Genomic DNA, 25,305 nt, shown 5'->3' with positions numbered 1-25,305 from the left:
CCATTGTAGATTTTGCTTTATGTTTTGGATCATTGTCTTGTTGGAAGACAAATCTCCGTCCCAGTCTCAGGTCTTTTGCAGACTCCATCAGGTTTTCTTCCAGAATGGTCCTGTATTTGGCTCCATCCATCTTCCCATCAATTTTAACCATCTTCCCTGTCCCTGCTGAAGAAAAGCAGGCCCAAACCATGATGCTGCCACCACCATGTTTGACAGTGGGGATGGTGTGTTCAGGGTGATGAGCTGTGTTGCTTTTACGCCAAACATAACGTTTTGCATTGTTGCTAAAAAGTTCAATTTTGGTTTCATTTGACCAGAGCACCTTCTTCCACATGTTTGGTGTGTCTCCCAGGTGGCTTGTGGCAAACTTTAAACGACACTTTTTATGGATATCTTTAAGAAATGGCTTTCTTCTTGCACTCTTCCATAAAGGCCAGATTTGTGCAATATACGACTGATTGTTGTCCTATGGACAGAGTCTCCCACCTCAGCTGTAGATCTCTGCAGTTCATCCAGAGTGATCATGGGCCTCTTGGCTGCATCTCTGATCAGTCTTCTCCTTGTATGAGCTGAAAGTTTAGAGGGACGGCCAGGTCTTGGTAGATTTGCAGTGGTCTGATACTCCTTCCATTTCAATATTATCGCTTGCACAGTGCTCCTTGGGATGTTTAAAGCTTGGGAAATCTTTTTGTATCCAAATCCGGCTTTAAACTTCTTCACAACAGTATCTCGGACCTGCCTGTTGTGTTCCTTGTTCATGATGCTCTCATGATGCTCGCGCTTTTGACGGACCTCTGAGACTATCACAGTGCAGGTGCATTTATACGGAGACTTGATTACTCACAGGTGGATTGTATTTATCATCATTAGTCATTTAGGTCAACATTGGATCATTCAGAGATCCTCACTGAACTTCTGGAGAGAGTTTGCTGCACTGGAAGTAAAGGGGCTGAATAATTTTGCACGCCCAATTTTTCAGTTTTTGATTTGTTTAAAAAGTTTGAAATATCCAATAAATGTCGTTCCACTTCATGATTGTGTCCCACTTGTTGTTGATTCTTCACAAAAAAATACAGTTTTATATCTTTATGTTTGAAGCCTGAAATGTGGCAAAAGTTCGCAAAGTTCAAGGTGGCCGAATACTTTTGCAAGGCACTGTATGTATTGGATTCATTCAAATCTCTATGTATTACTTATTTTTTGCACTGGAATAGAAATGGTTATCTAAGGTTTGTCTTTTATTAGGCATTGGGCTAAGAAATTGTGTGGGGCCTGATTACATATGACACCAATGTTTTCTTTCATTTGTGCACCTCTTGTTGAGTACACAGAAAATACGAATTATGTACATCTAATTTTCTCTTCCAATAAGGGATCTTACTGCCTTCATGTTGTTTTCTGTTTTACAACCTCCAAATTGATAGAGACCAAGTCTACGACAGTGCCTTGAATCACACCCATTGAATGTGTTAAGGATTAAAGCTGCATTGTTAATGCGTTTAGTAACTACTTTAACACAAAAAAACGTGTAATCCATTGGAAGATGTAATTATATTGTTTTCCACAGTAATGGACAGTTATAATGTAAAGACGACCAGTGGCTTAGCATGTAACAGATTGGGATGGCAGGCAACCATTTTGTGGCAGTGCTGAATATTAAGTATGTGATCACCAACCTAATGTTATTTAGACATTTAATCGATGTATTTGTTGTATTGCTATTGGTATATCATGGTACCCAACCATAATAGCTACCAAAATCATATCATCATGGGCTGTACAATATTAGCACATCAGGGAGATTCTCTCATTTGATACAGTGGATATGATTCGTCAGGGGCTTTAATTTCAATGTCACTCTATGGCTTCTTTGAGCGAAGCATGCAAATCAGGATATTGAGCCAATCAGATTATTATCAGTTTACATCCAAAGAAAATGTACAGGAGGCATTTTGGGATAATGGCTGATTTATCTTTGATCATCTGGCGAGGACGGTTTGATTTGAAAGTGCTCTGAAATACAATTAGCCCCATTTGCTGATTCCTCAGAAGTTCTAACACAGTCTCTGTCAATGGTTATGCTAATAACCTGTGTTCGTTTCCTCAGGGAAGACAGAAAAAAAAGAAATAGTGACTGTGGATGCCTCTCCGCTACCGCAGTAGAGAATCAGGCTCAGTAAATAATTTTCAGAGCGGCGTTGCTACGTGACTGAGTCGAATGAACCATCACACTCATTGAGCCACAAAGCACCCTGGGTATTTTTCAGCGGCGCTGTTCCACAGCTGATGAACCTCAGACAGGGACATTTAACAAACAACGTCAAAAGGTCAGAACCTTCATAAGAATGGGCCATGGGTGTAATCAACATATGCCGATCCAATGAACAGTTTATGGTCATTGTGACAACCACCCCGTCATTCACTCACTCATAGCCCCTGCCCAGCTGTCAGAAGCCACTGTGTGTGTGTGTGTGTGTGTGTGTGCATATCTCAATTATTGAGTGCATTTTTTAGATGAATAAAAAATAAATGCCCAACCTGGTCTGACAGATTTTAGCTTTTCATTTTAAACCCATAAATTATGGAATCCTGTCTGCAAACCAGCATTTTCAATATTTCATATGGGACAGAAAATGTTCTCCAAAAACCAAGTAAATTAACAAAGCCAAGAAGATCGGCCTATCTGCTGCAGCCAGAGGGGAGAGGAAGGGTGTGGAGTGAGGTCAAGTTGAGTCGGAGTGGGTTTAATTTTCTTGATTGTTCAATAATGCACCCGAGTGACGCAGCGGTCTAAGGCAAAACCATTTTGTCTCCTGCCATTTTAAGGACTTCCTTCAGATTTTCCATTTCATTTGAAGCTATTTGATTACACACGACTACGTCTTACTTGTTTTTCCCAAGTCTACAGACAAGGGCTGACTTGATGGTGAGTGAGGCAATATGCTGGCAACTATTGAAAAAATAAAAAGAGGCAAGAGATGAGTCCCACTGTGGCTGGAGCAGCTATCTCCTGTTGATCATTATTTTACACAGCCAAACAGAGAGCGACATTTTACTCTTCTCAACACACAGGCCTGGAATGTGACCTTTTATGTATGTTTTTTTATTGCTCTATAACTTAAAAGGGGCCAGCAGCAGTTGCTACATCCATTTTTGGACTTTAATGATGTGTACCCATTTATCCTTGAAGAATATAACTTATAAATGCTTCAAGAGTTTAGTTCAACTGCCGTACCCCAGAATCGAAAATATAAGATTGTTTTACTCCAATGTTTGTAAACAACATAAATGTAAACAAACACTATTTAGCTTAAAAACATGATTAAAACTATAATGTTTGATATAATGAATGTCACGCCTTGCCTGGCAACTCAAACTCCTTGCTCCGGCTAAACGCTACAACATGCCCACGGATGTTAGTTTCTTCTCCGCAATGAGGCTGGATCTGAGTACCTCCCTGACCATTTTTTTAATGCAAACACTTTCTAATGGTTCTGATTGGTCACATAAACTGATGGGTTGGGCCAGAGCCAGAACGCACGTGGGTGTGTAAAGCGGGTGGGTAAAGCGGCGTTTTGAAAATGTATCATTGGCTTTGATACTCTGATTGGTTAGAGATGATTCAATCGACAATGTTTTGTACAACACCCCTAATTTTGATGTCACAACTTACTTAAAGTATGTCGCAAACAGAGCAGCCAAATAATTCAGTTTGAGTCGTCAGACAAGGTCAGTCCTTGCATGCATAGCTCTGTCTATGAATTTGAGAGTAGTTACATTTCTCCAGCCCCATCCCTCTGCTTTTTACCAAAACAAAGGCAGGGATGTGGCTTTGTTTCATCTGCTGATTGTCGCTTTAATTAAGTCAAGTCAGTTTTGAACAAATTCTTATTTACAATGACGGCCTACCCCGGCCAAACCCTCCCCTAACCCGGACGATGCTGGGCTAATTGTGTGCCGCCCAGTAAGACTCCCAATCACGGCCGGTTGTGATACTACCCAGGATCTAACCAGGGTCGGTAATGATGCCTCTAGGACTGCGATGTAGTGCCTTAGATCGCTGCGCCACTCGGGAGTCCTAAAAGGGGAAATGTGGGATTCAAACAACAAAACGACTGCCCAACTCTTTTTTGGGGTGAATAGGTAAGGAATGGGACTGGAGGCAAGTCGAATCAGCTTTTTTTTTAAAGATAAAATACACCTTTTGGAACAGCAGGGATTGTGAAGAGACACAAACACAGGCACAGACACATATACAAATGATAAGACACTTACACTACACACATGGATGTTGTATTGTAAATATGTGATAGTGGAGTAGTGGCCTGATTGAACACACTGAATGTACTGGGTAAAGTGTTATGAAATGTAATGTCATGTAATATTTTAAACTGTATACAGTTTAACTGCCTTAATTATAACTGCCTTCATTTTGCCTTGGCAGCAGCTAATGGGGATCCTTAATAAATACAAATACAAAACCACTCTCAAATTCATAGACGTTGTTATGGATGCAGGGACTGACCATCCTTCTTTTGATCAAGCCTTTGTTTTGTTGTTGTTTGATTCTGCTTTAGGTTATCACTGCTTTATAAAAAAAAATGCTTACATAAGTCTGCATCTTTTAATTGAGTGCTTTTAGTTTTTCACAATTTCCAAGTCAAAGTCGTTGTTCCCGAACACTTGAAACCTTTAGTTTCTCTACTGTGGCAGAATATATGCTGCTGATGGGGCTTATTTTGGGGCCAGCATTCATCCTGATGAATTATAAATGGCAATAGTGAAGACCTTAACTGCAACAGATGGGCATCAGACTGACCAGAGAATCTCCTCAAGGGAGAGAGAGAATTATATGAGGGCCCAGGTTGCCAGTTTCAACTCACTGAGCATTGAATGGCATGATGGCTAGCAAACCCGTTATTTAAAGGCCTTTGTGAACTCAATAATAGAGTAGCCACTTTGTTTGTACCTTCTACGTAAAGTTGACTGTAACACTGCTTTTTTTTTGTCTTCTCTCGTAGTGTACCTGGGTCTGTGTTTGATTGATGTTTTCTTTCTTTTCAGTAATTGGGAGAGGAACACAAACAGGCATTTCCAGTGTAGGCCAAGTTTTGTGGTGTGTGAACTTGTCATTATTTTGTGTCCTGAAATGCCACTGGAAGCAAGCAGGGGGGTTATGACAGGTGGCAGCTGCTATGACATGGTTATGGCAGTTATAAGGTGTTATGACGCTATACTTCAAATAAAGTGTTTCCGAATTGTGTACAGTGCAAAGATTACCATAAACATCACTATGATATGGCAACATGTTTTAATTTAAAACCATACTTCAACAATGGGCAATATAAAGAGGCAAGTACTTATGTTTCAGGTTACAAAAAAATCCACTCCTATTATTTAGTCATAATAATTGTCAGCAAACATAAATACATACAAAATAAAGTTACACCCCCTTCCCCACATCCTATTCCCACCCGAGGACCTAAGGCACATGTGCCAAACACAAGGCCCATGATGCGCTGCGCTACAAGTCAAACGTGCTGCTCCACAAACTGCAGTGCATTGCCACACACACACACACACACCTCCTCCCGGACCCACACACACACCCACACTTTAAACAATGCTACTTAATATAATGTTTACATACCCTACATTATTCATCTCATATGTCTACGTTTATACTGTACTCTGTCATCTACTGCATCTTTGTGTAATACATGTATCACTAGCCACTGTAAACTATGCCACTTTGTTTACATTCTCATCTCATATGTATATACTGTACTCGATACCATCTACTGCATCTTGCCTATGCCGTTCTGTACCATCACTCATTCATATATCTTTATGTACATATTCTTTATCCCTTTACACGTGTGTGTATAAGGTAGTAGTTTTGGAATTGTTAGTTAGATTACTCGTTGGTTATTACTACATTGTCGGAATTAGAAGCACAAGCATTTCGCTACACTCGCATTAACATCTGCTAACCATATGTATGTGACAAATCAAATTTGGTTTGATTTGATTTGACATGAGCCAGCAGGTGTGCTGTATAATATCATCCCTAATGGCACTGAACAAATCTTCTACCTGGACTGAAAGTTTAAACATCTTGTAGGCTAAATGTCCTTCCCAAGTTCCTGGCTTAAAGTTTTTAAAGCTTGACAATGAATAACCAAAAAACAAAACCTGCAACAAAACACCATGCAAAGGATAAACATGTAAGCCTACAGTATTACAGCAACATTTGAGCAATCGCATAGGCTGGCTACCCAACTACAATACATTTTGAGTGCACCATACAGCAATGCTGCATTCAACCGCACCAGGGATCCATGCAGTGCCACAAAATGTAAAAGTTTAAATGGTACAACAACCTAGCTATTTTTTGTTATTTTTGTTATTAAATACTTTTTGATTAGGATCGCAGCATATTATGCACATCTGCAAGCATAACAGCAAAGGCTGTACAAATATTATTTATCTCTTCTTTTGTTTTAATATATAATAAAATGCTATATACAGCATCCTATGTACATATATGGACATTATAAAGGGCCATCTTTTTAAAATATTTAACAATGGGCTGTTTGTGGTCCAGTTGTATGCCCCTTATTTTTGTAAAAACACATAATATTCTATGTCTGAACCACAAATTTGTGCGCTGATTGAGTTTGAGAACCCTGACCTAACGGATGAAATTAAATGGTCGAAGAACAAGTATGAGCTGAGCTGTTGAAAATAGGGGAACCCACATACCATTTACATGAGATATTACATAATTTTTCTGTGGTGCACCAGGTAACCAGCTGTGTTACAATGGGACCAAAGCATAGCTTACATTGTAAAGCCTGGTAAACTACCAAAATGATCAAATATTGATAACAGATGAAGAATAACCAGCCTCCAGTATTTATGCTGCAGTAGTTTATGTGTCGGGGGGCTAGGGTCAGTTTGTTATATCTGGAGTACTTCTCCTGTCCTATTCGGTGTCCTGTGTGAATTTAAGTGTGCTCTCTCTAATTCTCTCTTTCTCTCTTTCTTTCTCTCTCTCGGAGGACCTGAGCCCTAGGACCATGCCTCAAGACTACCTGACATGATGACTCCTTGCTGTCCCCAGTCCACCTGGCCGTGCTGCTGCTCCAGTTTCAACTGTTCTGCCTTATTATTATTTGACCATGCTGGTCATTTATGAACATTTGAACATCTTGGCAATGTTCTGTTATAATCTCCACCCGGCACAGCCAGAAGAGGACTGGCCACCCCACATAGCCTGGTTCCTCTCTAGGTTTCTTCCTAGGTTTTGGCCTTTCTAGGGAGTTTTTCCTAGCCACCGTGCTTCTACACCTGCATTGCTTGCTGTTTGAGGTTTTAGGCTGGGTTTCTGTACAGCACTTTGAGATATCAGCTGATGTACGAAGGGCTATATAAATACATTTGATTTGAATTTGATTTGAATAGACTTAGACGCAACCTCAAACAGCAATACGTCATCGGCATATAGAGAGATATGATGATGAGTATTGTGAATTGTTATCAGCGAGACAAGGGTAGACTGACGTACAGTCTGAGCTAAAGGCTAAAGAAAGAGGGAGAAAAGCAGAGGCGACAGTGGGTATCACTGGCGACTTCCTCTAGAGACAGGAAATAGAGGAGAGCAATTCTTACCTGTCAAAACCATTGCTGTTGGATTAAAATATGTAGCAATCTCGTAACATTTTCAAAAGCTAAGCGATTCCAAAATGAAGCTAGTCTGATTGCAATGGACAAGACTAGGGCTCAGGTGGTCATAATACTTTGTCAGCCGGTGATTGTCAAGCAAATGACTGCCAGTCTCACGGTAATTGACCGCCAATGAACAAAAACACATTTAGCATCTCCTGGCTTCCATGCATAGCCTACAAGCCACTGATGCAGACCTTCGGTACATCTACGTTAAAAAAAAATCTAATATATTCATGTAATATAGCCTACACCATCACAATAAATCCATTATTTATTTTAGATAGGTCTAAAGAAACATGATATGAAGAAAATGTAGTCTATTCAGAAGGAAAGAATAGCATACTGAGTTGTCCTGATGTGGCTATGCCAAATGGCTGTGGGCTACACTAGTTTATTTAGCAGACAAGATTTGATTATTTTATAGTATATTATATTATGAAGAATACAATCAAACATAGCTGAATAAAATAGAAAGGATATTGTCTCCAAACTATTTGAGGAAGTGCGCACCTGCGGCTATTCTGTGTTGAGTGGTTAACAAAGAAACAGGTTTTCCTATATGCTTCATTTAGAGTTATTTATGTAACTTTAGTTGTGATACAAATGTTGGGCTATATGTTTAGATTTTTAATACATTTTAAGGCTGCATGATGACACACTAATGATGCTTTTAAAAAAGTCCTGAAACCCTTGCAGAAATTCAACCTTTTGTGAAGGAATTGTGCAGGTGTCCTGCAGGAATCCTGTAGGGTTGACAAAATACTGCAGGAAAAGTCCCTGATGCTCCTGCAGGAGATTGACTTGTCCTGCAGAAATCCTGCAGGATTTTGATATTCCTGCAGGATATGGCAATTTCAAGTTAACTACAGGATTTGAGATACAGTATGATGCAGAGAAACATTTGAAATGTAGTGCAATATCAGACATTTAAACTCAGCAGATGAGAAACGTAAGAAATTACAATGTCCACATGCAATAAATATAGTGTATGCTATTTTTATTTGATAGATACCAACACAATTGATAATGGTTTCAGTAGGCCCACAGTTCAGTCAATGTAATGTCAGTGTAATAATGCATTTATATCCTTTATATCATGCTGCCAGTTTAAGAACCACCTTCATTCATACATACTCTGAATAAATAAACACAGTGTAAAAAAAGTTGTATACAGTTAAGTTAAGCGGTTCAAGCCTTTCTCAGTCTACCTCCCATTTGTTGGACTGTAAACAGATGTAATTCCATTGTACATCTGGGATGTCTTTCAGGTGAACACAGGTGGTACGGATCTCTGTGCATTTGATTAACTGAACCTCATTTGAAATGCCAATCTCTTTAAGAATCCCAGAGGCAGTGCCTCCTGTCTCTAGGTCTCTTATTGTGCATCTTGTTGTCATCACTGGGTCTATAAAAGCGTAGCCCACTTCACTGCCAATGTCAACAAAAGAACTGACCAAATCAAATGTATTTACATAGCCCTTCTTACATCGGCTGATATATCTAAATGCTGTACAGAAACCCAGCCTAAAACCCCAAACAGCAAGCAATGCAAGTGTAGAAGCACTGACCATCCCCAGTGACCCATGTTGGGTGCCCACTACATGGTTTACTCGTTTCTATAAGGTATTTGCTGTAATGGAATGAATGTGATTCCCAATAACGATCGTTCTATGGTGAAATTGACATGGTTATTTGTAAGTAACGTCTGACTCTCCAAGGAGAAAAGCCTCCCTTGATGTAGGGTTCCGTGCAACAGGATACCCTAGTAAAAATACACTCTTTTTTTTTCACATTTATTGGCGTGTTTGTAGTCCCTTAACATTTCTTCAAACCTTTTGCTAGCTTGATTTGAATCTGTGCTGAATGTAATAGTGAGTAGTCTCGGGATGTGTCGGTAGATGGTGAACATTTCCACAAGTCTCCCATTACTACTTTCAAAGATGAATGCACTTTGAGCCCACAAAGGTCCCCAGTTTCAGACAGATGTAGGTGCATGCAAACGTATGTGGACATTGTAGCTGACATGACATTTCCCATACAATTGTTCAAACCTAAGAACAAATTCTCGAAAGAACATCTCAGTCATATCAATGTTATGAGAGGTAACTGTGTCTTTCAGTAGACAATAGGTACCCTGCACCAGTAGCAGTAAATGGTGTAAGTACTGCCTGGGTAAAATCCCATTAAAACAGGGGAGGCTATAGAACAGCAGGAAGTGTCGGAACTCTGTGGCTTTCCAATATTTGAGTAAATTAATTGAGCGTGGTGGTCTTGTCACATTTACAGGTGGTTTTATGGCAAGCAATCTTTTATTTACACCCTCTGTTTTTCTTCCAATGTGTCAGGACTCGGTGTGATATTCGGACTCAAACCACAGTGTAGTCATTTGCCAACATAACCCAAGTAAGATGCTGTGCATGTAATCAAAAGCAAACCCTGCAATCGTGTTGAAAACATTAAGGAACATTAAAGGAGATGGGCCCTTAACACCATGTATGACGTTCCCTGACTCTACCACCAAGGCAACCTTTATTCGGTGTTTAGTGTCTGTGCGTGGCATTGGCTCACTATCAAGCGGATACACTCCAGTGAACCCATAACCCTTTTTCTATCCCTTCTCCTCTGTGATAGCACCAGTTGCACCCATGTTCACCATGTAATTGTTTGATATTCTGTACTTTGCAGCGAGCAGGGGAATCACAAATACATAGTAAACTGCACACACAGACATTTGTGGGTGTCCTTCTCAACTGGAATGTCAAGCCTTCGCTCTCAAGTGAAAGACACTAATCCACAAACGACTGAAGGAAATAATTAATTAATTTGACCCAAACCACAACCCCACAAGAATGATGTGCTTTGCTCTTAGGTTCGGGGGAAATTCATAAACTGTGACTTGTAGGGGCCAGTTGTGAAAGGGAGAGGACTTGAATATTGGAACCCCATCCACATGTGAAATACAAATTAAATCAGTGTCTTTAAGGGCATCTATTGACTTGTATAGTGTGCCATCATTAATGTCATCTAGATTATCTGGGCTGCTCTTGGACCTAGAATACTTCTATTTTAAAGCTTTGCAGAATTTGCAGTCTAATAACTTTTCCTGTAGTTGTTTTCTGATTGACAATTTCATGAACACTGATCCACTCTTGACAAGAGATGGCATATCCCCAGGTAGGCAACCACATGATGTGCAATTATCTGGCACTTCACTGCCAAAGAAATACTGGCAGGTTGAACAAATATACTGCTTTTCAAAAGTGTCATTACAGTCAAAATACTTAATAAACTAGTAGTGACTGTTGGGAAACACCGCTTGTCAGTTCTGGACAATGGAGATGTACTGTATCATGTCCAAAAAAATCACTGAGAGCGATCTTGGAGGTTGTGTGTCTTAGAGCATAGCAGAGTATTGAGATCAGAGACTCCTCTTCAGTCATTGTTGCATTTAGCCTTTTCTCCCCCTCCTTGATTCATGAAGTCCCTTCCTTGTCCATCTGTGTTGTTTCCACCTGCGTTGTCTCCCTGTAAGCACAACAGATACCCAGGTCAGAAGGATGTGTATAGCCGTAGTGTTAACATGAAGGAAAGCAGATCACTATGAAAGACAGTGGAACAGAAAGTTGACAAATGCAGGAGGTGAATAATGAAACAGATGAGAAGACAGCCAACAAAAACTGTTGTCGGCTGGCACCTCTCAGTCATCAACGTGTACTTTGGTATTGTTCCCGTATATTGAGCCTACCCTGTAGTCTTGTGGTGAGAGTTTAGTTTTTGTTTTGAAGTCATAATGCTGGTTGTTCGATCCTGGCCAAGCCATACCTAGTTTTAAAAAAATTGACCGTATGAGTTTATGTTAGGCACTTAGCATTAAATATATTTCAGTGAATATTTTAAACACCACCCCCAAATATCTGATATTTTGAGGAACTACATTCCCATTTTACCTAAAAACCTGTCAACTTCTAGGATGGCTAAGTGATCACTGCAGTTACTTTTCATCACAAAGGTGGAGAGTTCTGTGACCAATTCCCTACTGTTTAATGGTGTCATTCTACCTTCCAAGTTCATGCAATTTCAATTGTTATGTTTTTTTTTTTTACCTGAATGGACAGATGATGGCAGTCTGGGGTCACATGCGGATTGACGTCACTCTCGGACAAGCTGTCCTATTGGGAAGAGCCATGCATGTCAGGTGACTGTTGCAACTGTCAGTAATGTTTCAGAAAGGAATGAGTGTGTAGCACTGCTATGCTGTTTATACTTTTAAGTAAGTGGACTACATACTTGTAGCCATGGCTTATAAATTGTTTTCCTCTTCCAATCTAAGCAGGGTAGATGTTGGTGAGATTAAGAAGGATACAGCACAGACAAAATACAACCAATTGCCCTTATCAGTAGACAGCTTTGGTATAGACTGTTTTAAGTCCATATACTGTAGGTACATTCGATTTGTTATAAATGTCTGAAAATCATACAGTAGCTACCTTTCTTGTTGTTGACCCGTGGCCATCTCCTTTTCGTCCATCTTGAGACTGGCGAAAATTCTTAAATTCCATAACTAGGCCTATAGGCTAGATGAAATGAATGGGGCAAAGTAGGTAACAGGGCATTTAAAAGGAAACTAAAATAGTTAACCAAGATACCCAGAACAGTGTTTTCCCTAGGATGGAAGTAGGCGTGGCCAATTGCATGGTTTTTGGTGCCAACATTTTGCCGTTTCAGAGCTAATTTCTTGCAATTCTACACATTTTTGTGATGGTGTTGAGAGAAAAACTGCAGTTTCAAAGCTAATTTCCTGCAATTCTACACATTTTGCCATGGGAGTAGAGAAAATGTGAAGTTTTAAAGCAAATTTCCTGCAATTCTACACATTTTCCCATGGTTTATGTCATGTTCTTATGCTATTTACAATTTTGTCATTTTGCAGATATTCTTATCCAGAGCGACTTACAGTAAGTAGTGAGTGCATACATTTTTGTACTATCCGAGTGACTCAAACATCATAACAAAGTCAATGCGGGCCCCATGCCATTTTTGGAATTTTTAATCTCCCTGACTGTCTAGTTTTTATTTTGGTTAATCTTAGTTCTCAAATATTATCTTATTTAAAAATACATTGCTCCATCATATTTTCAACTTACTTTAAACAGTGCCTTGCGAAAGTATTCGGCCCCCTTGAACTTTGCGACCTTTTGCCACATTTCAGGCTTCAAACATAAAGATATAAAACTGTATTTTTTTGTGAAGAATCAACAACAAGTGGGACACAATCATGAAGTGGAACGACATTTATTGGATATTTCAAACTTTTTTAACAAATCAAAAACTGAAAAATTGGGCGTGCAAAATTATTCAGCCCCTTTACTTTCAGTGCAGCAAACTCTCTCCAGAAGTTCAGTGAGGATCTCTGAATGATCCAATGTTGACCTAAATGACTAATGATGATAAATACAATCCACCTGTGTGTAATCAAGTCTCCGTATCAATGCACCTGCACTGTGATAGTCTCAGAGGTCCGTTAAAAGCGCAGAGAGCATCATGAAGAACAAGGAACACACCAGGCAGGTCCGAGATACTGTTGTGAAGAAGTTTAAAGCCGGATTTGGATACAAAAAGATTTCCCAAGCTTTAAACATCCCAAGGAGCACTGTGCAAGCGATAATATTGAAATGGAAGGAGTATCAGACCACTGCAAATCTACCAAGACCTGGCCGTCCCTCTAAACTTTCAGCTCATACAAGGAGAAGACTGATCAGAGATGCAGCCAAGAGGCCCATGATCACTCTGGATGAACTGCAGAGATCTACAGCTGAGGTGGGAGACTCTGTCCATAGGACAACAATCAGTCGTATATTGCACAAATCTGGCCTTTAAGGAAGTGTGGCAAGAAGAAAACCATTTCTTAAAGATATCCATAAAAAGTGTCATTTAAAGTTTGCCACAAGCCACCTGGGAGACACACCAAACATGTGGAAGAAGGTGCTCTGGTCAGATGAAACCAAAATTGAACTTTTTGGCAACGATGCAAAACGTTATGTTTGGCGTAAAAGCAACACAGCTGAACACACCATCCCCACTGTCAAACATGGTGGTGGCAGCATCATGGTTTGGGCCTGCTTTTCTTCAGCAGGGACAGGGAAGATGGTTAAAATTGATGGGAAGATGGATGGAGCCAAATACAGGACAATTCTGGAAGAAAACCTGATGGAGTCTGCAAAAGACCTGAGACTGGGACGGAGATTTGTCTTCCAACAAGACATTGATCCAAAAAATGTCAGTCTCTCGATGTGCAAAACTGATAGAGACATACCCCAAGCGACTTACAGCTGTAATCGCAGCAAAAGGTGGCGCTACAAAGTATTAACTTAAGGGGGCTGAATAATTTTGCACGCCCAATTTTTCAGTTTTTGATTTGTTAAAAAAGTTTGAAATATCCAATAAATGTCATTCCACTTCATGATTGTGTCCCACTTGTTGTTGATTCTTCACAAAAAAAATACAGTTTTATATCTTTATGTTTGAAGCCTGAAATGTGGCAAAAGGTCGCAAAGTTCAAGGGGGCCGAATACTTTCGCAAGGCACTGTATCTGGATTTAGTCGTTTAAGTTTACACTGAAAACATTTTACTATCCCACTTTTTTATTTTTTTATTTTTAAATATATATACAGTACCAGTCAAAAATTTGGACACACCTACTGTACTCATTCAATGGTTTTTCTGTATTTTTACTCTTTTCTACATAGTAGAATAATAGTGAAGACATCAAAGCTATGAAATAACCCATAACCAAAAGTTATGCAGAAAAAAGTAAAAGTGAAGAAAAACCCTTGAATGACTATATATATTTATATATGCACAAATACTACAATTACTACAATTCAAAAGATCGAGGTCACTTAGAAATGTCCTTGTTTCTGAAAGAAAAGCAATTTTTTTTGTCCCTTAAAAAAACACATATTGATCAGATATACATACAGTGTATACATTGTTAATGTTGTAAATGACTATTGTAGCTGAAAACGGCTGATTTCTAATGGAATATCAACATAGGCGTACAGAGGTCCATTATCAGCATCCATCACTGTTCCAATGGCACGTTGTGTTAGCTAATCGTTGTGTTAGCTAAAAGTTAAAAAATGTAAAAGGCTAATTGATCATTAAAAAACATTTATGTTGGCACAGCTGAAAACTGTTCTTCTGATTAAAGAAGCAATAAAACTGGCCTTCTTTAGACTAGTTGATTATCTGGAGCATCAGCATTTGTGGGTTCAATTATAGGCTTAAAATGGCCAGAAACAAAGACTTTCTTCTGAAACTCGTCAGGCAATTCTTGTTCTGAGAAATGAAGGCTATTCCTGGTGATAAATTGCCAAGAAACTGAAGATCTCATACAATGCTTTGTACGACTTCCTTCACAGAACAACGCAAACTGGCCCTAACCAGAATATAAATAGGAGTGGGAGGCACCAGTGCACAACTGAGCAAGAGGACAAGTACAATAGTGTCTAGTTCGAGAAACAGATGCCTCACAAGTCCTCAACTGGCAGCTTCATTAAATAGTACCCGCAAAATACCAGTCTCAATGTCAACAATGAAGAGGCGAGAAATTAAGATGGGGAAAAGAACACAGACACTGGACAGAGGAACTCTGCCTAGAGGCCAGCATCCCAGAGTCACCTCTTCACTGTTGACGTTGAGACTGGTGTTTTGCGGGTACTATTTAATGTAGCTGCCAGTGAAGTTGCAAGCTGCCAGTTGCCCACAAACCAGGGAGAAGGTGGAAATCTTCCTTGGTGTACACATCACTGACAAACTGAAATGGACAACCCACACAGACAGTGTGGTGAAGAAGGCGCAACACGCCTCTTCAACCTCAGGAGGCTGAAGAAATGTGTCTTGGCACCTAAAACTCTCACCAACTTTTACAGATGCACAATTGAGAGCATCCTGTTGGGCTGTATCACCGCCTGGTAAAGCAACTGCACCGCCCGCAACCGCAGGGCTTTCCAGAGGGTGGTGCGGTCTGCCCAACGTATCGCCGGAGCAAACTTCCCTCCAGGACACCTACACACACCCGATGTCACAAGATCATCAAGGACAACAACCACCCAAGCCACTGCCTGTTCACTCTGCTATCATCCAGAAGGCCAGTACAGGTGCATCAAAGCTGGGATCGAGAGACTGAAAACAGCTTATATCTCAAGGCCATCCGACTGTTAAATAGCCGTTGCTAGCCAGCTTCCACCCGGTTACTCATCCCTGCACATTGGAGGCTGCTGCTCTATATACATAGAAATTGAATCACTGGTCACTTTAATAATGGAACACTTGTCACTTTAATAATATTTACATACTGCTTTACTCATTTCATATGTATATACTGTATTATATTCTACTGTATTTTAATCAATGCCACTTCGACATTGCTCGTCCAAATATTTATATATTTCTTAATCTTTTACTTTCAATTTTTGTGTATTGTTTTTAAATTGTTAGATACTACAGTCGTGGTCAAAAGTTTTGAGGATGACACAAATATTAATTTCCACAAAGTTTGCTGCTTCAGTGTCTTTAGATATTTTTGTCAGATGTTACTATGGAATACTGAAGAGTAATTACAAGCATTTCATAAGTGTCAAAGGCTTTTGTTGACAATTACATGAAGTTGATGCAAATAGTCAATATTTGCAGTGTTGACCCTTCTTTTTCAAGACCTCGCAATCCGCACTGGCATGCTGTCAATTATCTTCTGGGCCACATCCTAACTGATGGCAGCCCATTCTTGCATAATAAATGCTTGGAGTTTGTCAGAATTTGTGGGGTTTTGTTTGTCCACCAGCCTCTTGAGGATTGACCACAAGTTCTCAATATGATTAAGGTCTGGGGCGTTTCCTGGCCATGGACCCAAAATATCGATGTTTTTTCCCTGAGACACTTATTTATCACTTTTGCCTTATGGCAAGGTGCTCCATCATGCTGGAAAAGGCATTGTTCGTCACCAAACTGTTCCTGGATTGTTGGGAGAAGTTGCTCTCGGAGGATGTGTTGGTACCATTCTTTATTCATGGATGTGTTCTTAGGCAAAGTTGTGAGTGAGCTCACTCCCTTGGCTGACAAGCAACCCCACACATGAATGGTCTCAGGATGCTTTACTGTTGGCATGACACATGACTGATGGTAGCACTCACCTTGTCTTCTCCGGACAAGCATTTTTCCGGCTAGATTAAACAATCGGAAAGGGGATTCATCAGAGAAAATTACTTTACCCCAGTCCTCAGCAGGTCAATTCCTGTACCTTTTGCAGAATATCAGTCTGTCCCTGATATTTTGGAGAGAAGTGGTTTCTTTGTTGCCCTTCTTGACACTTTGCCTCACTGTCGTGCAGATGCACTCACACCTGCCTGCTGCCATTCCTGAGCAAGCTCTGTACTGGTGATTCCCCGATCCCGCAGCTGAATCAACTTTAGGAGACGGTCCTGGCGCTTGCTGGACTTTCTTGTGCGCCCTGAAGCCTTCTTCACAACAATTTAACCGCTCTCCTTGAAGTTCTTGTTGATCCGATAAATGGTTGATTTAGGTGCAATCTTACTGGCAGCAATATCCTTGCCTGTGAAGCCCTTTTGTGCAAAGCAATGATGATGGCACGTGTTTCCTTGCAGGTAACCATAGTTGACAGAGGAAGAACAATGAATCCAAGCACCACCCTCCTTTTGAGGCTTCCAGTCTGTTATTCAAACTCAATCAGCATGACAGAGTGATCTCCAGCCTTGCGCTCATCAACACTCACACATGTGTTAACGAGAGAATCACTGACATGGTGTCAGCTGGTCCTTTTGTGACAGGACTGAAATGCAGTGGAAATGCTTTCTGGGGATTCAGTTAATTTGCATGGCAAATAGGGACAAATTGCCATCATACAAACTGAGGCAGCAGACTTTGTGAAAATTAATATTTGTGTCATTCTCAAAACCTTTGGCCACGACTGTACTGCACTTTTGGAGCTAGGAACACAAGCATTTTGCCACACCCGCAATATGTATGTGACCAATAACATTTTGGAGTAATAAGGGAGATTACTGTGTGTGTTTGGGAATAGTACTAAGTGAATGTGGATGTGAGAGTTGTGTGAGTGTGGAAAGGATGTGTTAAGCTGATGGAAATTTGGATAATAAAAGGCTAAATGTTGATAATATTTATTTTACCATTATTTAAATAGGCAAGTATTTACAATGACGGCCTTCCCCAGCCAAACCCGAACGATGCTGGGCCAATTGTGCACCACCCTATGGGACTCCCAATCACGGCCTGTTGTGATGCAGCCCAGAATCGAACCAGGGTCTGTAGTGAAGCCTCTAGCACTGAGATGCAGTACCTTAGACCGTTGCGTCACTTGGGTGTTAAGAGATTGAAAATTGGATTCTAAGTGGTAAACTGAGTTCAACAAAGGATTTAAATTTGGGGTAATAAAATGATTGAAATTTGGAAATTATGCTGATTTAAATTTGGATAATAAGAGGAGGTGCATATTGAAGATATTGGAAGAACTGTCCACATTTACTTTTCATCAGCCAACAAGATGAGTAGGCCTAACGAACAGCAAAAGCACTAGCCTATGTCAATCTACTATCCCCCATAGAACAAAATGTACCTACTCTATTCTGTGCTAGAAATAAATATTCTAAACATAGTCTCAGACAGTTGTGGGATGCAAAAGATCCCGAATTAATACAACCACTAGCATAAAAAAAAACAGTTTTAAGCAATGAGCCTGACACAGCAGATGAGAACGTTTAGCTTAAAATGTTGATAAACTGTTAGGCTATTTCTCCACATTATAAGAGCAGCAATGCGCACAAGGCAGTAGGCTAATAAGCTTGAATGTTCCATTAGCAGGATAACACCATTCTCAAACATGACCATTATCATGCACCTGTCTTGAAACAGGGGCAGTGGAAAAAAACCACGTCATCTAGAAATGTTACGCAACATGAGCTCATGGGCTCTCATTAGGTGTTTGATTTGATTTTCGATTGCATTTGCATTGAGTGATCAGAGTGATTAGAGGGACAATAGAGTGCGGAGTACCAGGCTGTTAGCAAGTTTGGTAGGCTGTTAATGAGCAGCAGCATTAGAGCTTGAATAAGCTTAATTACTGTGAATAAACAGTCACAGAATTTGACTGCCATGATGACTCGTGACCGCTGGTGTGGCGGTAATTTGGTCACCATAACAGCCCTACATTTACGTATTCGGAAGAGTACCACCTTTCCATAGAGGGGTCATATTACTGTGTAGCCCAAACTGATCAGACGCTAAGACAGAAGTTGGCAGATTGGTGGTACTGCCATCAGACGAGTCCAGTGATGCTTGTGGGGGTCGAAGAGCAAAAAGTTTGGATGCTCCCAACGTTTTCATGAGAATGACAATTTTGGGGATGTCTCATGGTCTGACAAACATCGATGTAGCTCAGTCACCTTCCACCGCAGATTTAGAAGGCCGCCATTGGCGGATGTGGTGGATTGAGACGCAGCCCATGCAAAACTGACATCTCTAGCTTAAATAGACGGATGTTGTATTAAGCTAATTCGATTTCCATGGGGCGCGGACATCAACTCTACGGGGTACGCACATTGTTGAATAAAAGTTTCCAATTAAATCACATTGCAATATTATGAGGTTTATTTGCATTTTGCACAATTCTTTTGCACTATGAAAATGTCACCCATAATCTCTCTCTCTCTCTCTCTCTCTCTCTCTCTCTCTTACTCTGTCTCTCTAATTCTCTTTGTCACACACAAAAAAAAAATCCACTTAGTGTCACACGCTGATCTGTTTCACCTGTCCTTGTGCTTGTCTCTACCCCCCTCCATGTGTCGCCCGTCTTCCCCATTATCCCCTGCATATTTATATGCAGTGTTCTCTGTTTGTCTGTTGGCAGTTCGCCTTGTCAGGTCTTACCAGCGTTCTTCCTTGTCTTACTGTGTCTCAAGTTCTCTTTTCAATTTTTTCCCGGTTCTGACCATTCTGCCTGCCCTGACCCCGAGCCTGCCTGCTGTCCTGTACTTGCCTGACTCTGACTTGATCACACATCTCTCCCTGCCCTCGACCTGCTCTTTGCCTGCACCATGTTTATAATAAATAATCTGAGAACGGTACTATCCTCCTCCTGTGTCTGCATCTGGGTCATATCCTGAGTCTATACTTAGGTCTATTTTATCTCCATGTATACAAATTACAATTTATGAGTCAGTAAGATAATTTAATTGACAATAACTGCTCTCAGGAGATTAACCACAATGCACTTCTCCACACTTAATTGATTTGAATGCAAAGGATCAAATCCACTTGTTGTAAACATTTGATAAATTGAAACAAAATGCTAGCTGATGTTATGAAAGTTTACTTCCTGCCTTTGATTCGACTGCAATACAATTATGATAACTATCCTCTCTAGTATTTATTGTATAATAAATACTGAATACTGAATGCCTTTTACTATAGACCTTACTTTGCCACTCTTTATATGGATACAAGTTCATTACAATCATATTTAATTACAATGGGAATCTCCGATCAGCTAGATCATCTGAAACAAACAAAATGTTTGAATGAACATTTGAATGAATGAACACTGTTTGTTTGTTACCTATGCATAGTCACTTCGCCCCCACCTACATGTACAGATTACCTCAACTAGCCTGTACCCCTGCACACTGACTCGGTACCGGGAACCCTGTATATAGCATTTTATTGTTATTCTTATTGTGTTACTTTTTATTATAACTTTTTATTTGAGCCTACTTGGTAAATATTTTATTCTTCTTGAACTGCACTGTTTGTTTAGGGCTTGTAAGTAAGCATTTCACGGTAAAGTCTACACTTGTTGTATTCGGCGCGTGTGGCAAATAAAGTTTGATTTGATTTGAAATGGCTGCCAATCAAGCATCTTCTCGTCGCTCCCGCCATGTCTTATTGATGTATCCACCTCTTGGTTATGTCTGTCCTTTAATTAAAACTGTCTCCCTCCATAAGGCGTTGTGACTGCCAGCATCAACAAATAACACCCTCCAGCAGTGCCAGTTTTGGGAGTAATTACTGGGCAAGATGGGCCAAGCTGTTCTGTATGGCACACATCTGCCAACCTGTCACTACCAGCACTATGTCTATATTCTGCACTTTCTCTCAGTGTGAGGTGGAAAGGGGCTGTTGGGAGGAGGCAGAGCAGCCACAGAGCAGCTAGGTGAGCATGTGTGAATTTGTATTTTTAAGGTCATGATGAAAATGGAGGGCTCACATTAATGAGGCTCACTGCTATGGCTGACCTGCGGTGCCGGGCCATCTGGCCAACATGTGGTTGGCCAGATTTGTGTTGCGGAGCCAGTGCCACGAGGGCCAAGAGATCACTAGCTCTGGCTAGAGAGGGGATGAAGATGCTCATTCAAATGGACGCCAGTGAGTATCATGAGATGTTCTTAATTAGTTGGAGAGCTAATTACAGTGTTGATAATGTAATACATTAATTATAGTGATATTGTGGTTGTTGTCTTTGCAGATACATTTTCTTTATGCTGTAACATGTTCTTTCCTCTGTACACTGAGATCATGTTATTAATATTGTTCCGATATATTATATTATATTATATTATATCTATATTGTGTGAGCATATGCTAGCTATTTGAAGTAGGCTTAGTGGCTTCATGATGAATGTGATCCGGTGCATCCAGTCTGTGAATTCCTTTATTTCATGGGTCAAATGTACAAGTGTTAGATAACTAAAGCACAGAAGTCATGACCAACTCACTGCAGAGAATAATTATAGATACTGTATGCTAAGCTCTTTCAACCTATAAAGTAGGTTATGCCATATGAGTAGGGTGACTGCTTATGAAACGAATGTGAACACAAACATAACGATTCATAGTGAACTGACCTTCTGAATGACAATGTGTGCAAAAGGAGGTCTAATAATTGACATTTCGATGTCAACAGAGGTACACATCACACACTGCCAGCACTCACAGCTAGCAAACATACAAGAGACTATGCGAGGCATAACACATTGACAGTTCAGCATGGGCTTCACAAGCCATCTCAAGATCAACCCTCAAGAGTGTGATAAACATCTTCCAATGAGCAACAGCGAATGTCCTTTCTCCATACAAGTTGTTCAAAGGTCGTTGGGAGTAATTCAATGTTTTTGTCCCCTAGCTTGCTGACCATAGTCATTGCATTGTATTAGTCTCTGTTTTCCTGTTGGCGTCAATACAGTCACACACTGGGCCCAAACTCAGCTTAAAATATTTACTGTGGGCACCCTAAGGTATTTCATCATTTGGCAGAGCTGCTTCTGTGCAAGTAATTACCTCCATCTGTAAACACAGCTCCCCTGAGCTTGTCCACCACTCCACTATTGAACTCCCTTGCAGCATATTAGAGTAAATACAGTCGAGCAGCAGGCTGTCTGGTCACTTCATTAGAAATGCCTTACCTCACAATCTGCCTACTATTGCCATGAGCTTAAACTAACCCTTGACGTCAGGGAATATAGAAATTATCATTAGAATGGGCTAATAGTGGTTGCTGGCAATGTTGTTTTTAAGGAGGTGGACTATGAGTTAAATGTGTAGAAGCGAGCTTCCACTGTTTTATTTTCTCCAATGTAGATGTGTTGTTTGTTTTTGTTTTCCAGAGGTAAACTACTTTCTTGGCCATCTTTTAATCAACTTAGCCATGCTAGCCCAAGGGTTAAAGTTGAAAGCACGTTATTTTTGTGTGATCCCTTTGAGTTTGTTTGTGCCAAGCAATATCAGGAACATTTCTCCCCTTATCCGAAATTCACAGATAAGCAATTCTCTTTTAGTATTGCCGCATTGGCTTAGCAGCATATTCCTCTTTACATAAAACCAAAAAAGCTTAGTGTTAGTATATATATATCTATTGCATAACCGTGTGGCAATACTAAGTTGAGTTGCTTAAAAAGCCCTCAGTCTGGACATGTATGAGTTTAAATGGGAGAGGACAATGATTGATACGAAAGTAGCATTCTTTATTCACAACCTTATTTCATAAATTTTATTTAATCAGGGTCTTGCCATCCAAATCCTCTTCGATACTCCTCGATTAATATATGCACAACTGGTCCAAAACTAGGTCACCATCTAGCTTGCCTTTTCAGCGTATGAAGTGCTGCAACAGAGACAAACTATCAAGCCCCACAGTGCGCAGCTCTATGATCTTTAGTTCTGATGCAGTCAAGAGGGAATATGAGAGGATAGCGGTAATAATTATCACCAAAACACTCTGCTGCACCAATGACCTCTGATGCAGCAGGCTCAACATTTTGTCTTCTCCAATAAGTCTCTTGCTGAGCAAAGCTCTGGCACCTACTATATGCATCACCAGCATTGCCTGATCAATTGTTACTCCATTGAAATGGTCAATTAATCCATATTTTCAAGGAGAAGGAAGGCAGGAATCCAGATGAATGCTGGGCTTCTTCCAAGTATTTTGTATTTATTTAGGAGGTAGATCAGCTTTAATATTGCAGATAGATTGTTGCTTCAAATGTAATTGTCTGCCCAATTTCCAATCCCCATATATATATATATATATATATATATAGCTTTATATTATTTTTAAAATATTGATATATACTGTACCTGTCAAAAGTTTGGTTAGACATACTCATTCAAGGGTTCTTTATTTTTACTATTTTCTACATTGTACAATAATAGTTCTTCAAAGTCACTACCCTTTGCATTGATGACAGCATTGCACACTCTTGGCATTCCCTCAACCAGCTTCACCTGGAATGCTTTTCCAACAGTCCTGAAGGAGTTCCCACATATGTTGAGCACTTGTTGGCTGCTTTTCCTTCACTCTGCAGTCCAACTCATCCCAAACCATCTCAACTGGGTTTAGATCATGTGATCGTGGCGGCCAGGTCATCTGATGCAGCACTCCATCACTCTCCTTCTTAATAGCCCTTACACAGCCTGGAGGTGTGTTGGGTCATTGTCCTGTTGAAAAACCAATTATAGTCCCACTAAGCGCAAACCAGATGGGATAGCGTAGGGTTGCAGATTGCTGCTGGTTAAGTGTGCCTTGATTTCTAAATAAATCACAACAGTGTCATCAGTAAAGCACCCCCACACCATCCTCCTCCATGTTTCACAGTGGGAACAACACATGCAGAGAGAACAACACATCCGTTCACTTACTCTGCGTCTCGCAAAGACACGGCGGTTGGAACCAAACATCTCACATTTGGACTCATCAGACCAAAGGACAGATTTCCACCAGTCTAATGTCAATTGCTCGTGGTTCTTGGTCCAAGCAAGTCTCTTATTATTATTTGTGTCCCTTAGTAGTGGTTTCTTTGTTGCAATTCGACCATGAAAGCCTGATTCACACAGTCTCCTCTAAACAGTTGATGTGGAAATATCTGTTACTTCAACTCTATGAAGCATTTATTTGGGCTGTAATTTCTGAGGCTGATAACTCGAATGAACTTATCCTCTGCAGCAGAGGTAACTCTGGGTCTTCCATTCCTGTGGCTGTCCTCATGAGAGCCAGTTTCTTCATAGAGGTTGATGGTTTTTGTGACTGCACTTGAAGAAACTTTCAAAGCACTTGAAATGGTCCGTATTGGCTTACCTTCATGTCTTAATGTAATGATGGACTGTCATTTCTCTTTGCTCATTTGAGCTGTTCTTTACATAATATGGACTTGGTCTTTTACCAAATAGGGCTATCTTCTGTATACCACTCCTACCTTGTCAAAACACAACTGATTGGCTCAAACACATTAAGAAGGAAAGAAATTCCACAAATTAACTTTTAACAAGGCACACCTGTTAATTGAAATGCATTCCAGGTGAAGCTGGTTGAGAGAATGCCAAGAGCGTGCAAAGCTGTCGTCAAGGCAAAGGGTGGCTACTTATATTTATATTTTGATTTGTTTACACATTTTTTGGTTACTACATGATCCAATATGTGTTATTTCATAGTTTTGATGTCCTCGCTATTATTCTACAATGTAAAAAATAGTAAAAATAAAGAAAAACCCTTGAATGAGTAGGGTTGTCCAAACGTTTGAACGTTACTGTATGTATTTTTAATATATGTTCCTTTATTATTTTCCCCTAACCCTACCACCCCTCCACTAATGGACCACTAATGCACAACAACACTTACTTCCAGCTTATGTATACTATATACATTTTATGGACACAGTATATTCTACATTAGTTATCTTTTGTTTGTTTTTAGTCCCATTCTTCAGCTACACTCAACCCCTCCCATCCATCTCTGAAGACCATCCAGTTTTAATTTCTATGTGCCAAATATTTTATTAACCGTGGAAAAGTCTTACCATGGGAACTATTTCCTTTAGGCTTAATGAATAGGGAAGTGTATCAATGTTTCCTCACCTCTCTGAGAGCCTCTATCACGCCTCTCTTGATAGTTACAGAATGCAGTGTGACAGAATACTATGCAGAGTATCATGTTGAACATGTCACTGTAATCGGATCTGTATAATTTAATCAAGCTTCTCAATAAATGTTTG

The sequence above is a fragment of the Oncorhynchus mykiss genome, chromosome 12 (genome assembly GCF_013265735.2).
Source record: "Oncorhynchus mykiss isolate Arlee chromosome 12, USDA_OmykA_1.1, whole genome shotgun sequence".
In the NCBI taxonomy this organism is placed as follows: Eukaryota; Metazoa; Chordata; class Actinopteri; order Salmoniformes; family Salmonidae; genus Oncorhynchus; species Oncorhynchus mykiss.
The sequence above is the reverse complement of the archived record's forward strand: the minus strand, read 5'-3'. Positions refer to the sequence as shown.